Consider the following 13,608-nt stretch of genomic DNA (forward strand, 5'->3'; position numbering starts at 1 on the left):
TATTCCGGATGGTGGAGCTGGCGAATGGATCTGCGTGTTAAGTCAGTGACATTTCTATCCTGAAGGTCAGGGTAGGTTCAAGGGCATGGAGTTGAGTTGACCAGAGTGGTGGGGAGACCTGGGATCCAGCCCCTCCCTCACTGTGTGGCTTTGGGCAGACTCGTCCTTCTCTGGGCTCAGATTTCTCAGCAGTAACCAGAGGGGATTGGATGAGCTCGAAGGCTCTTTCCTTTTTATTGTGCTGTGAATCCTTAAGGACTCTACCTGTGGGAAAAAAAGGCCCCATCTGTGCAGGCTAAGGATTTGAAGGCAGGTGGTGGGGGGGGGCAGTTTTGTTCCTGTAGAGTCAGGAGAGTCACATTGACTTAGTCTTTTGGGGTAAATAGATGGTGGAATGCTGAGAGTGTGAGTCAAGACCCCTCCCAGTCCCCAGCCCAGCCTCACCAGCCTCAAGGAACTGACTGGACTTTGCTGGCCAAGGCCTATTTCCAGAAGATGCTCGGGGGACAGAAAAGTTTATGTAATTTTGCTGTCTGGTTTCCCGAGCCATGAAGCCCTCAGCCCAAACCCAGCTCAGCCAGAGGGGCCCTCCCCCTCCAGGCCTGTCTCTTGGGCCGTGGGCATTTGCTGTGCCTTTTAACTCCTTCGTTCCCCTCCTGTAGGGCTGCTGGATTTAGCAGATAAATGCCCAGTTAAATTTTAATTTCAGATAAATACAAATCATTGTTAATACAAATATATCTCAAGATTCCCTGTACCTAGGACCCAGAACCTATCCACACTGGAATGTGTCTTTTCTGTCCTCAGCTCCTTGCACTTTGAGGCCCCGGGTTTCTGCTGCTTCCAGGGACAGGATCCTGCCAGCTCTGTATTCCTGAATTGTGGTGCCTGGGCTTCCATTCACAGGGAGGGGCTGAGACCCTGACAGCAGATCTTGCTACTGATAAAATAGAAAATTAAAATAACAGCCAGGGAAACAGCCAAGTTCATACAGCTGGGGGTAGGCTGGATTTAAACCTAAGTTTTTTTGCATTAATTTGTGTATTTGTGTGTGAGGACAGCTCACAAGAGAGGAGTCTGGTGCAACCTGCAGGCTCGTTGCAGTGGGTCAGGTGGCAGCACCGCAGTGTGTGCTGGGAACAGCGGGTGTGCCCTGTCCCTGAACAGGGCCAACCAGCCCACCATGCAGCATCCAGGCTGCAGGCCAGACTGCTTTGCAGGGGTTGTGTTTGATTCCACCTCTCCGTCTGCAAGTCCTCGTGACTTCCCCTTTGGTGGCCTGGGCTGCTACTGAACCATCTGCTCCCTAGCTGGGCTTGCAGCTGGGAGTTCATGCATGATAGAGACTTTTCCCACCAGTGTTGGGTCTTTGAAGCCCACCCGAAGGGTGGGGACGCAGGTGGTGTCCCCACATTAGGGAGGTGAAGAGAGGCTCCTACATGGGGACTTTCCAAATTCCATTTTTGGCTTGATGACTTCCAGAAGTCTCCACTAAAATTGGAATGGGAGGGGCATGTATTTTTAATCTCATTTTGGAGATGAGGCTAAATTAACTTCTCTGAGATTACACAGTGCATCGCTGGAGAGCCGGTGCTCAAGTCTGACTTCACACCTACTCATCGTTCTGGACCCACAGTCCCTCATCTCTGCAGCTGTTCTTTAGAAGCACAGCCTGAAAGCAAAGGCTCCACCCTGGCTGCACATGTGAATCACCTGGGGAGCGCTAACAACGCCCAGGGGCAGCCTCCGAAGACCCTGATTAATTGCTCTGGGTGCCTCCCAGGCATCAGTGGTTAGTGAAAGCCCCCAGGGTGGCTCTGATGAGCAGTGAGGGTTGTGGATCACCACTAAGGAAGGAAGCGATGGCACGGGCCAGGGCCTCCCAGACTTTGCTGCACACTGGAATCACTGGGGATCTGCGAAAATACCAACACCTGGTTCCCTCCCCAGACGTCGTGATTCAATTACTAATAGTATAAAATCAGGAGTTGTAAAAGCTCTCCAGGTGATTCCAATATTCAGCAAAGTCTGTGAAACCATTGGCACCAGCCAGGTCCTTGCTCCCTAAGTGTGGGCCGCAGCCCAGCAGTGTCAAGGGCTCCTGGGAGCTTGTAGAAATGCAGAACCTATGGAATCGGAATGTGCATTTTAACAAGATTTCCAGGTAACTTGTGTACATATTCAAATTTGGCCTAGGGAATGATATGATAAAGAAGCAGATAAGGGCATAATATTTGAGTCAATCCCTCTGCTCATTCATTTATTCAGTCGTTTTGCTGATAATCACTGAGTGCATCCTTGCTATGTGCTTGCGCCACGCCGGTGAGGGCCAGGCAGGCACACAGCTATGAGCTGTAACATAAGGGCAATGCCGGCACCCACGGAGGCTTGAAGGGCACACTGTGCAAGAGGTGCAGGGAATGTGCCCTTCACCGTCCTGCAGAGCAGAGGAATCGTCTTGCCGGGCCTGGGATGCTCAGGACTTACAGAGACGCAGGATGGCTGCAGCAGAGGTGGGCAGGGCACGATGGTGAAGTCGTCTGTGCCCTACAGGGGAGCCTCAGCTTTAGCTGTGGACAATGAGGAGCCTCTGGAGGCTTTAGGTAAGAAGGAGAATGTCATGAGTCAGCTTGGCCTTTGTGGTGGAGAACTCTAGAAGAGCAGGTGGAAGAACGGAATAGAGGAAAACTGGTGGCCGTTGACACCAGGAGTTGGAACTCTTAGAATCCAAAGGCCTAATGACAAGAGGGTGGTAGAGGGGTCAAGGGGAGGGCTGGGTCCAGGAGATGGTTCCGAGAGAGGACCAGGACCCACAGGGTTTGGGGCAGACTGCACACGGGGTGGGAAGGGGGGAAGCTGAGCAGGACTCCCACGTGTGCAGTTCAGGCATCTGGCGGAGGTGGCGCCATTCAGCAAGACGAGATCATGGAAGGCAGGGCAGGCTTGGCCAGGTGGAGCAGGCAGGTGTGTCTCTGGGACAGGAGCTGAGGAAGTTGAGGCTGGATAGAGATCTGGGAGTCAGCACTTCCCAGGGGTTGCTGCGGCCACAGGAGTGAGTGGGACTTAGGGAAGGGAGGGGAGAGGAGAGAAGGAACACTGGGGCCTCATTATTTAAAGGGAGATTGGGGAGAGAGGAAAAGGAGAAGGGGAGACGGAGGTCGGGAAGTGGGAAGGAGCCAGCAAAGACAAACCGGAAAGAACGGATCAGAAGAGGAAACAGAACACCCGACAACAAAAACAGCCGTTCAGGGAAAAGAGCGTGACTCATGGAATGAGATGGTGACAGAAACAGGGTTTGATAATTAGGCCATTGGGCAGTTTATGAGCTGACAGGCAAGAGTTAAAAGCGGTTAAAGACGCAGAGGGAGAGAAGGTAACTACACAGTCGCAGCTCAGAGGTGCTGGGAGCAGATGCGATTCAGAGCAGAGAGGGATTCATCGGGAGAGGAGAGGGGTGTGAAAGTAGTTCCTGCCAGTGCTCTCCGGCTAGGGACAAAGCGCCAGCCGACAGCCAGGGGGAAACACCGGGCTGAGCAGCCTGCCTCCGGGCTGAGAGGCTCCAGGGGTGGGAGAGCTGCGAGGCCGTGGCCCCACCTGCGTCCCAGCAGCCTGCATGGCATTGCATTTTTTGCCAACCACAGAGGCTCAGGAGGTGAGGAGAGTGAAGACTGCTGGTTTCCTTCAGGCCTGGGGATGAGCCAAGCTGAAAGGCACAAGAGGAAAGTCGCCGAGGGTGCTGTGAGAACGCCATTAATGCCATCATCTTTAGAGTCACATTTTTCTGCCCTTTGTCTCAGGAGGGTCGGATGCAGGGCCGATCACTGATCACACCCACTCAGTAAACCTCCTTCATGGGGGATGCACTGCTGGTTCCCTGGCTGTGCCGCATAGACACCTCCAACAGCAGCTGCTGCTCTGTGTCTGCCAGCCCAGGTGGCTCTAGAGATGGGGACCCAGACTCCCCTACCCCCCACTGACTCCCCAGGGACCCTAGGGTTTGAAGGGACCTTAGCGATCAGCTAGTCCAGTGGTTCTCAAGCAGTAGTGACCCCTGGGGACAGTTTGGACATATGTGGGGACACTTTTGTCACAATGATTAGAGGAGTGCTACTACATTTAGTAGGTAGAGGCCAGGTGTGCCTGGCCTCGTGCAATGTACAATTCAGTCCTGCACAGCAAAGACATGTCCCATATCTTTCACGGCTTTCAAACGTCTTGCCAAGCAGTAGAGACCTGTTCAGATTATCTATGAACTATGGTTAACAGACACGGTTACATCGTCTAGGAATGTTTCTGTATATAAATCGAGGAGATTGTATTTCAGAACTTTACTAAAAGTTGTGTGTCATGTTGGAAGATCACATCTCTGAAGGCAAAGCTCCCCAGAGTAATTGAGTCATTGAAACAACACACCTGTGTCAGTCTACGTTTGCACCAGTTGCATTCATGATGATTCTACATATAGGTGCAAGCATCTCCTTTCATTCTGTTATTTGTAATCATGCATGAACATTTACATGTTGAAACGCATATTCTTATAAATTAGGTCATTTTTATTTTATATATCCCTTAGGGAATTGTATTGATATTTTTAAAAAATGTTATTTTTTTAAAAGTAGGTTTTACTTTGTCTCATTTCAGCAAAATAAAGGGGATATTAAATATTTGCTATAAAAGTGGGTATTTTATTTCTGGTAGTGTTAAAAAAATGATCTTGTGCTAATCTCTCAACCAGTGAGTCGGATCCTCTCTACGGCAACTCTAGTAACCAGGTGTCCAGCTCTGCTTGAATACTTGCAGGGCAGGGAACTCACTACCTCTCCAGGCCGCCTGCTCTGTCATCAGGGAGCTGGCTGTTAAAAAATGATTGCACCTGAGGAGCTGACCTGTCATTGAGTATCTCCCACCTCTGACTTCCTGGTCATGTCCTCTGAGGCCATGTAGAAAGTGTCAGTTCTTCCATGGGAGAGCTCCCTGATGTTTGCGGATGGCCATAAACCCCATGCACCTCCCCCACCCACCACCACTGCCTTCTCTTCTCCAGACAGAATGTCCACGGGCTCTTCACCATTCTGTGTGTGACAGGACTTGTGTGCCCCTTGTTATCCTGGCCAACCTAGGCATTGTCCAAAGCATGAAGGCTTCAGACGGACCAGTAGGTTCAGTTCCGCTCAGCGGATGTTTTACACACTGTTGACTGACCTATGCCATTCACTGTGCTCAGCTCCGGAGACGAGGATGATTTAGAAGCAGCCGTTGTCCCCGGGAGCTCAGCCAGCAGTGAAACAGTCCCATAAAACAGAGGATTAAACACACCTTTGTCTTCCTTCCCTCCCAAGACCTGTCTAAACTTATAGGAAGGGTTTTTTAAAACCACAAAATGAGGAAGAGGGGCCATCTGCAGATGAGAAGCTTCCACCAAATTGTAGAAGACTAGGAGCAGGGGAAGGTAGAAGTAGGGGATGGCTGTGTGGAGGAGAGGAGGAAGCGTTAGCTTAGAGTGCTCGGAGAAGCCCGCATAGGAAGGAGAAGCTGGTTTGCCCCTGGAGAATCCCTGAGAGGGGGTCTCCTAAGAGCTGGGTGTGGCAGAAGGAAGAAATGGGATCTGGTACCAGAATGGGAGGATTTGAAAGTCCACTTGCATAACAGTCAACCCCTACACCAGACAAAATATAGGGAGGGCTGTACCCTCGGTCAGTAGACTGGAAGTTCCTTCTCAGGAATATTGAGGGGCCCCAGAGAACAGGCACTGTTCAGCTCAGTGGGACAGCCAGTGGCACAGCCAGCTCCCACTGAGAACCCCTAAGCCAAGCTCGGCTGCTAAGAAAACCCCACTCACGCACACGTGGCTCCTAAATGATCAATGTCTTGTTCTTAAATATATAAATAGATATAGCCACGGTTAATCCACCACAAAAGAGAGTCCAATAAAATTGAGATTGAGAGAAACAGAGAAAAAGGAGACTCTGAGGAAATGGAAATAACATAAGGAACAGAAAAGAGCTAAACTCGGAGGACAAGAAAGTGCTCTTGGAAATTAAAACATTTTAAATGGCTGCCAAAATAAAATATTCAGCAGAATTGAAGATAAAGTTAAGGAAACCTCCCAGAAAGGAGAAGATAAAAATTCAGTAGAATTGGAAGATGAAGTTGAGGAACTCTCCCAGAAAGCAGGGTAACAAGACGGAAGGAAAAGATAATAGAACCTAAAAGAGAATCAATTTGATAGGTTCATACTGGACTCCTAGGAATTCCAGCAAGAAAGAATAGAGAAAATTGTGGGGAGGAAATGATCAAATAAATGACATGGGAAAATTCTCAACCTGAAGTTTAGGGGTCTTTAATGAGTCTGCTGAGTCCACTCTTTGTCCTTCATAAAGAATGAAAATAGATCCGTAACAATGTATGTCACCCTAAAATCCCAGCATACCAGGAACAATGAGAATAACTAAAAAACTTCCAGGGAGAAAATAGAAAACCCCGATGAATATTCCAATGGCATGAGAGTTCTTACTAGCGGCACCAGGCCGGAGAATACAGAGCAACCTGGCCTTCCAAACTCAGAGGGAAAGTAATCTCACCCCGGATTCAATACTCAGACAAACTGTCACCAAACATGAGGGTAGAATAAAGACATTTTTCAGATATGTAAGGACTCAGCACCCTATTTATGGAAGTTATTAATAATGTGTTCCAGCAAAATAAAGGAGTAAGCCAAGAAAGGCAGACAAAAAAATCTAGAAACAATGGCTCCATTCCGGAAAGCGGCTGGATGAAGTCCCAGGCCGATAGCTTGGAGGCCGATAGCTTGGAGTCTGTGGAGAGACGGCTCATGGCAGGGCGGGTCCCCACAAAAGGAAGACTTGATAAAGTACCTACGTGCCAGAGCTTCTGAGGAAAGCATAGAGGAGTGTTTAAAGAAGACCACGATAAAAGTAAAATAAAGGCAATTAGAAATCCCTGGAAAACCAAAAATCTACACACACAAATAAAATTTAATCCCTGTTCCTTAATTGATTCTGTAATGACAATGCTTATATCGTCACAATAATGTAAACTTTATTTAACCAAAGATAGTGATAGAACAGGAGAGGCAAGGTATGGACAGAGTAATAGAACTAAATCCTCACCTGCTATATAGGAAGTGAGAATGATGTATAAATTTGATAAATCAAGAAATAACTGTATAAATATATTATTTAGAGATATGAAAGTAAATATCAGAAGAAATGGCAAAAAGAATTAAAAGTGGTTGCATCCAGGGAGCAGGAATAGGGATGGAAGAGGTAGGCCTGGGTTGAGTTTTATTCATTTTCAGCCTTTTGATAAAATTTGATGTTTTAAACCATATGCACATATTGGTTTGATAAACATATAAAAACCTCAAACCGAAATGTAGTAAACAGCAGGCAGCATGCTTTGGGAGAAGATACAGTCACGTAGACCGAGAGGTTGCTGGTGGTTGAAAGGACCAGCACAGTATTACTAGGAGGCTTCGGTGTCCCCAGAGCTGAGTGTCCAGGTTAGGCTGCCAGGAAAGCAAGGACAGCTGGTGGGACCAGGCCACAGGAGCCCTGTAGACCCTGCTAGGGGCTTGGACTTGATCCTGGTAGCAACAGGGAGCCACTTAGAGATTATAAGAAGGAAAACGATATGATTGAATTTGAGTTTTGGAAATACACCTTGACAACAATAATTCTGGAAGCTCTAAAATGGCAGGAATGGAGAAGGAAAATCCATTTAGGAAAATCCATTGCGATAACCCAGGTGGGAGAGGACAGGAGGGTCCGAACCAAGACAATGGATGGGGGTTAGAGGGGGCAAGTAAAGGCAAATATTTAGAAGGTAAATGTGTGGTGAGACTTGATTGTTTGCATGGACAGGATGAGGAAGTGGGAGGAGGTTTGGCCTGGGAGGCGTGGGCAGATGAGGATGGTGCAGCTCACTAAATGAGGTAGAGGTTTGGTGGTCGAGATGATTGGTTTGGTTTTGAATATGTTGAGCCTGAGGTGCTTGCAGGAAGCAGAGATGAGGATGTCTAGGAGGCTGCTGAACGTACAGACTGGACACTCTGGGGAAAGGTCAGTCCTGGGGCTATGGACTTAGAAGCCATCAGCCTGTGGTAGGCAGTGGGGGACAACCACCCAAAGAGTATTCAGTGAAAAAAGCAGGGGACCAAGGACAAAAGTCTGGATTTTAGCATTTGAAGAGGAGGCTAATAACACTTTAAATAGGGTTAAGCACCTTTTCATGTGTTCATGAGTCATTTTTATTTTCTCTTCTGTGAAATACCTATTTTGTGTTTTGATTATTTTTCTGTTCCTACTTATTTTAAATTAATTCAATTGTCTAGCTTAATGATAAAACTATAGGATTCTCACTAGAGTAAGGAACAGTTAAATGAAGTATTAGCTAAAGCAGTTAAATGAGAAAAAGAAATAAAGCACCAAATTAGAAAACATGAAGTAAATTTGTATCAGTAATATAAAATGAGGTGCTTGCATAACTTTAAAACCAAAGAGAAACAATGGAAAAAATTGCAAATAATAAGAATTCTATTAGATTGCTGATACAAAATTAATATGGTAACTAATGGCATTCCTGTATAAAACAATAAGTTTAAGAATACAATGGAAGGGAAAAACTAGTGTAATAGCAATAAATGTGCAGAGTCCCTATGAAGATTTTAAAACATTATTGAGGAGCACAATAGAAGAACTCATGAAATGGAAATGAAAAACCTGAAAAAAATTCCTGAATTGGAAAATGTTGATTCTAAGTATTATAAAGATGTTATTTCTTCTGAAATTATGCTTTACACTTAAATACCTAGATAACTTTTTTCTTGGAACCAGACAATCTTATTGTCAAGTTTATATGAAAAAATAAACATGGACAAATATCCAAGAAATTCTCTTTAAAAACAGTCATGAGAAAACATCAGCTCTACCGTATGTGGAAACATAATTAGAATATAGAAGTACTGGAGAATATTCAGTCAGATCAATAGAACAGATTAAAGAGCTCAGAAATAGACCCAAAATAATATGGGAATTTGGTGTATTATAAAATGGCATTTCATATCAGAGGGGAAAAGACAGGTGGTTCAATACATACGGCAGGGATATCTGGAGACATGTCTAAAAGAAAAGGTGATTCCCACTTTACTCATTAAGTCAATGGAGAAAATATTTAAGTTAAAAATGAAGTAATAAAAGCACTAGATGAAAACATGGAACATTATATATATGCGTATACATAATCTCTCTATATAAGATCTTAGAGTAGAGAGGGCTCGGTGCTTAGGAAGCCATAAAACAAAACAGACGAATGCCCACTTTTTTCTATACAAAGAGCAACTACAAATCAATGTGAAAAAAAATGAAAAATGGGCAAAGAATGTGAATGAAGTTTACAGATAAAGAAGAATTGATTGCCCTTAAGGATGTGAAAAGATGTTCAATCTCATTTAAAATGAGAGAAATGCACACTAAAATTACAATGAGCTGTCATTTTCCATCAAAACTCAGCAAAGATCAAGAAATTTGGTAAAGCACAGTGTATTGGCAAGGGTGTGGCTGGGGGTCAGGGGAGTGCACCCGTGTATTATTGGTAGGAGAGTAATTTGCTGTGACCAAGATCTGTTAAGTGCAAAAGGCAAGGGTAGAACAGGGTGTACAGCACGCTACCTACTTACTATATTTGTGTTTAAAAAAAACACCCATATATTTTGTATGGATACAGAGTATCTTTGGAAGAACACACAAGATACAGTATCTTTTCTTTTCTTTCCTTCTTTCTTTTCTTTCCTTCCTTTCCTCCCCTTCTCTTCCTCTTCCCTTCCCTCCCTTCTTCTTTCCTTCCTCTCTTAAAAAAATAGAAATAAGTTTATTTTTCAAATTATAAATATTTTCTTCTCATAAAAAAATCTTAGAACACAAGAAGAGACTAAAAAGAAAGCAAAACCACTCTCAGTCTTATTACCCAGAGAAAAATCACTGTTAACATTTTGATGTATAGTCTTCCCAATATTTTTCCTGATATTTTTGAAATGGAATCCTACCTTGCACACTACTTTCAATCTGATTTTTTTCACTCAACAGCATCTCTTTCCATGTCATTAAATTGAAATCTACACCATCATTATTCTTTTTTCAAATTTTTTTAACTAAAAACAATTTTCTTTTAGATACAGGGTCTCACTGTGTCACCCAGGCTGGAGTGTAGTGGCACAATCACAGTTTACTACAGCCTCAAACTCCTGGGCTCAAACGATCCTCCTACTTTAGCCTCCCAAGTAGCTGGGAGTACAGGCACATCCTACCATGCCTGGCAGATATTTAAATTTTTTGTAGAGACAGGGTCTTGCTGTGTTGCTCAAGCTGGTCTTGAACTCCTGGTCTCAAGTAGTGCTCCAGCCTTGGCCTCCCCAAAGTGCTGGGATTACAGGTGTGAACCATTGCGCCTTGCTACACCATCATTTTTAATGTGCGGATGCACCATAATTCATTGAAGTTATCTATTGACTAATAATATTTGGGGCATTTTTCCAGTGTTTCACTGTTATAAACAATATTATGATAAACACATATGTATAAATGTCTTTGTGAACTTATTTGAGTATGTCCATTAGAAAAATTCTTAAAAATTGAATTGCTGAGTTAAAGTATAAACATATTTTAAAGGCTCCTGACATATATGGACAATTTACCCCTAGAATAGTTGGAAGAGTTTACTCCCCACCCCGAGATATGAGAGGGCCCATTTCTTCACACCTTCATCTGTTCCACGTATTATCATCCTTTTTAGTCTTTGCTATTCTTAAAGGTTGAACATTAAAAAGAATTGTATGTCTTTGACTACTATTGAGACTAAACATTTGTATTGTTTTGTAAGAGCAATTTATACCTTAAGGACATTTATCTTTGTGTGCAAATATTTTCCTAGTTGGGCTTTTTAAAATTTATTTTTTTTTTTTTTGAGATAGAGTCTCACTCTGCTGCCTGGGCTAGAGTGCCGTGGTGTCAGCCCAGCTCACAGTAACCTCAAACTCCTGGGTTTATGCAATCCTTCTGCCTCAGCCTCCCGAGCAGCTGGGACTACAGGCACATGCCACCATGCCTGGCTAATTTTTTTCTATTTTTAGTTGCCTGGCTAATTTTCTCTGTTTTTGGTAGAGACAGGGTCTGGCTCTTGCTCAGGCTGGTCTCGAACTCCTGACCTCAAGCGATCTTCCAGCCTCGGCCTCCCAAAGTGCTAGGATTACAAGTGTGAACCACCACGCCCAGCCGCTAGTTGGGCTTTTTAATTCGTATGATATTTAAGACTTTTATAATGGAAAATGTCAAACACATATAAAAGAAGGCAGAATGGTATAATGAACCCCCACATATCCAGCACCCCGCCTCAACTGTCATTAACATATAGTCAATTTCATTTCATTGATACCCTGCCCAACTCTCCCCCAATTATTTTGAAGCTAATCCCAGACATGATATCATGTTTTCTGTAAAGATTTCAGTTATGCTGTGTCTTTAACTATGGAAATTTTTAATGTTTCGGTAAATCAAATCATCAGGAGAAAACAGCCTTTGTGTTATCCCAGCACCATTTCTTGAATAGCATGTTCTTTCCCTCCGATTCAAAATGCCAACAGGATTTTCTTCTATTCTGCTCCTTTGATCTGTTTACTCTGACACCAGGCTTTTACTATGGGGTTAAAATATATTTTTTCATATTTGATATGACAAGTGTGCCCTGCTCTAATTGTCTTTTTTTTTTCAAATTTTCTTATGAATTTCCTTATACTTATTCATCCAGATTAATGTGAGATTCATTTCATCAAATTCTACTCAAAACTCACTTAAGATTTTGATTGCAATTATAGGAACTATGTAGACGAATTTGGGGAAGATTGACATTTTTACAATATTGAGTCTTATACTGAAACAAAGTATAGGCTCCTATTAATTCAAATTGTTCAGTAAAGTATGAGTGCTTTTCTTTCTGCGGTGTGCACTCTTCTTGTTAGGAGTCTTGCCTGGTATTTTGTATTTTGTTCCTATGTGAATGAAATCCTGTTTCTGGTTATATTTTCTAGCTGGTGGTTGCCACTGTATAGAAAAGCTAATAAAATTGTCTATATTTCTTTTGTAACTTCCTGTCTTATTAAACTCATTAATTATAATAATTTTCACTTGACCTTTGAATACGCTTTGGAGTCAATCAGGTTTTTGACTCTCTCTTTCCAATAATTAGATCATGTTTTATTTTTCTTTTGTGATTACATTGACTAGGACTTACCTCCAAACAATATTTCATGACAGCTCTGAACAAGGACGTCCTTGCGCACTCCTAGGGTAATGTCTCGTCTTTAAGAATGACATCAGTTCCTGGTTTAGATTTGTTCTTTATCCTCCTTTGGAATTATCCTTTTATTCCTAGTTTACTAAGAGGACTTTTAAAAAATGCATATTGGATTTTGTCAAATGTCTTTTGGGCATCTATCTAATGGATCATATGAGTTTTGTTCTTCAATCTATTCATGAGACAAATTGCATTAATAGGTACTCTGATGTTGACAGTCTTCAAATTCCTGGAATAAACTTCACTTTGTCATTTATGTTATTATTTTTATTACTCTTCTGCTGCAGTCTGTTTGTAATATTTTGGTTTTGTTCCCATTAATGCTGGTATATGAGAGCAGAGATTGCTCCCATACGCTTTTTGAAAAGCCGAGCTGAGCAGGGGAGGAGAGAGGGCCGCAGCTCTAGAGAGACTGGGAGTGGAGGAAGCGTGCACTGCGAGCACATTCGTGGGCTTCCAGGAGGTGGGCAGCCAGGAGAGAGGAAGAACTTGGGGACATGAGAGAAGGGGGACAACAAGGTACCAGGGGAAAGTGGGGCCAGCTCACAAGTGCCCAGGTGACATGAGCAGGAAGAGGACGGGACGGTCCGCTCCCAGAAGGAAGGAGGATGGGGCAGGTAAGATAGGCCAAATCAGCTCAGCACAGGAGGACATCGGGGCAGGGAAGAGTTGGAGGCCTCAGTGGGCCTCAGCCCGTGGAAGCAAGACTGTGAGCAGGGTGGTGCGTGAGGGCCAAAGGCAAGTCATGAAAGTTGAAAACAGTTGCCAAGAGACATGGGGGTGACTCAAAAGATTGTCATGGACCTCAGAGGCCCCCTGAAGTTGAAGACCATGATTTTTTGTGGCATCGGTTTGTAAGATTATGTCATTATTCTTTCTAGGGGTGCTGTGGGAGTGGGGCTGACCTGGGCTGGGGTTTCAATGGATAAGTGTGGAAGGTGGACAGTGAGGCCCGGGAGTTGCACGGGTCCCACGTCAGCAAGGGGGAGGGCAGGGAACATGGGGACACAGCAACGCAGGCCTCTTGTGAGAAGCTATCATAGTTTGTCTTTGTTTTACATTTCCACCTTGCGGCAAAATTTTCCATTTCTGCCCTGTTATAAAACAAACAGGATGCACCATGGCTTAAGTTAGATCACTTATGTAACGGATTTCATGCTCTGCCACGTTCTTGACAGTTACAAAAAGTCTGTGCTGTTGGGACATCATGTTGGGACAACAGGACGAGTGTTCTAATGTGAG

This window comes from Eulemur rufifrons, chromosome 29 (genome assembly GCF_041146395.1).
Source record: "Eulemur rufifrons isolate Redbay chromosome 29, OSU_ERuf_1, whole genome shotgun sequence".
Taxonomy (NCBI): Eukaryota; Metazoa; Chordata; class Mammalia; order Primates; family Lemuridae; genus Eulemur; species Eulemur rufifrons.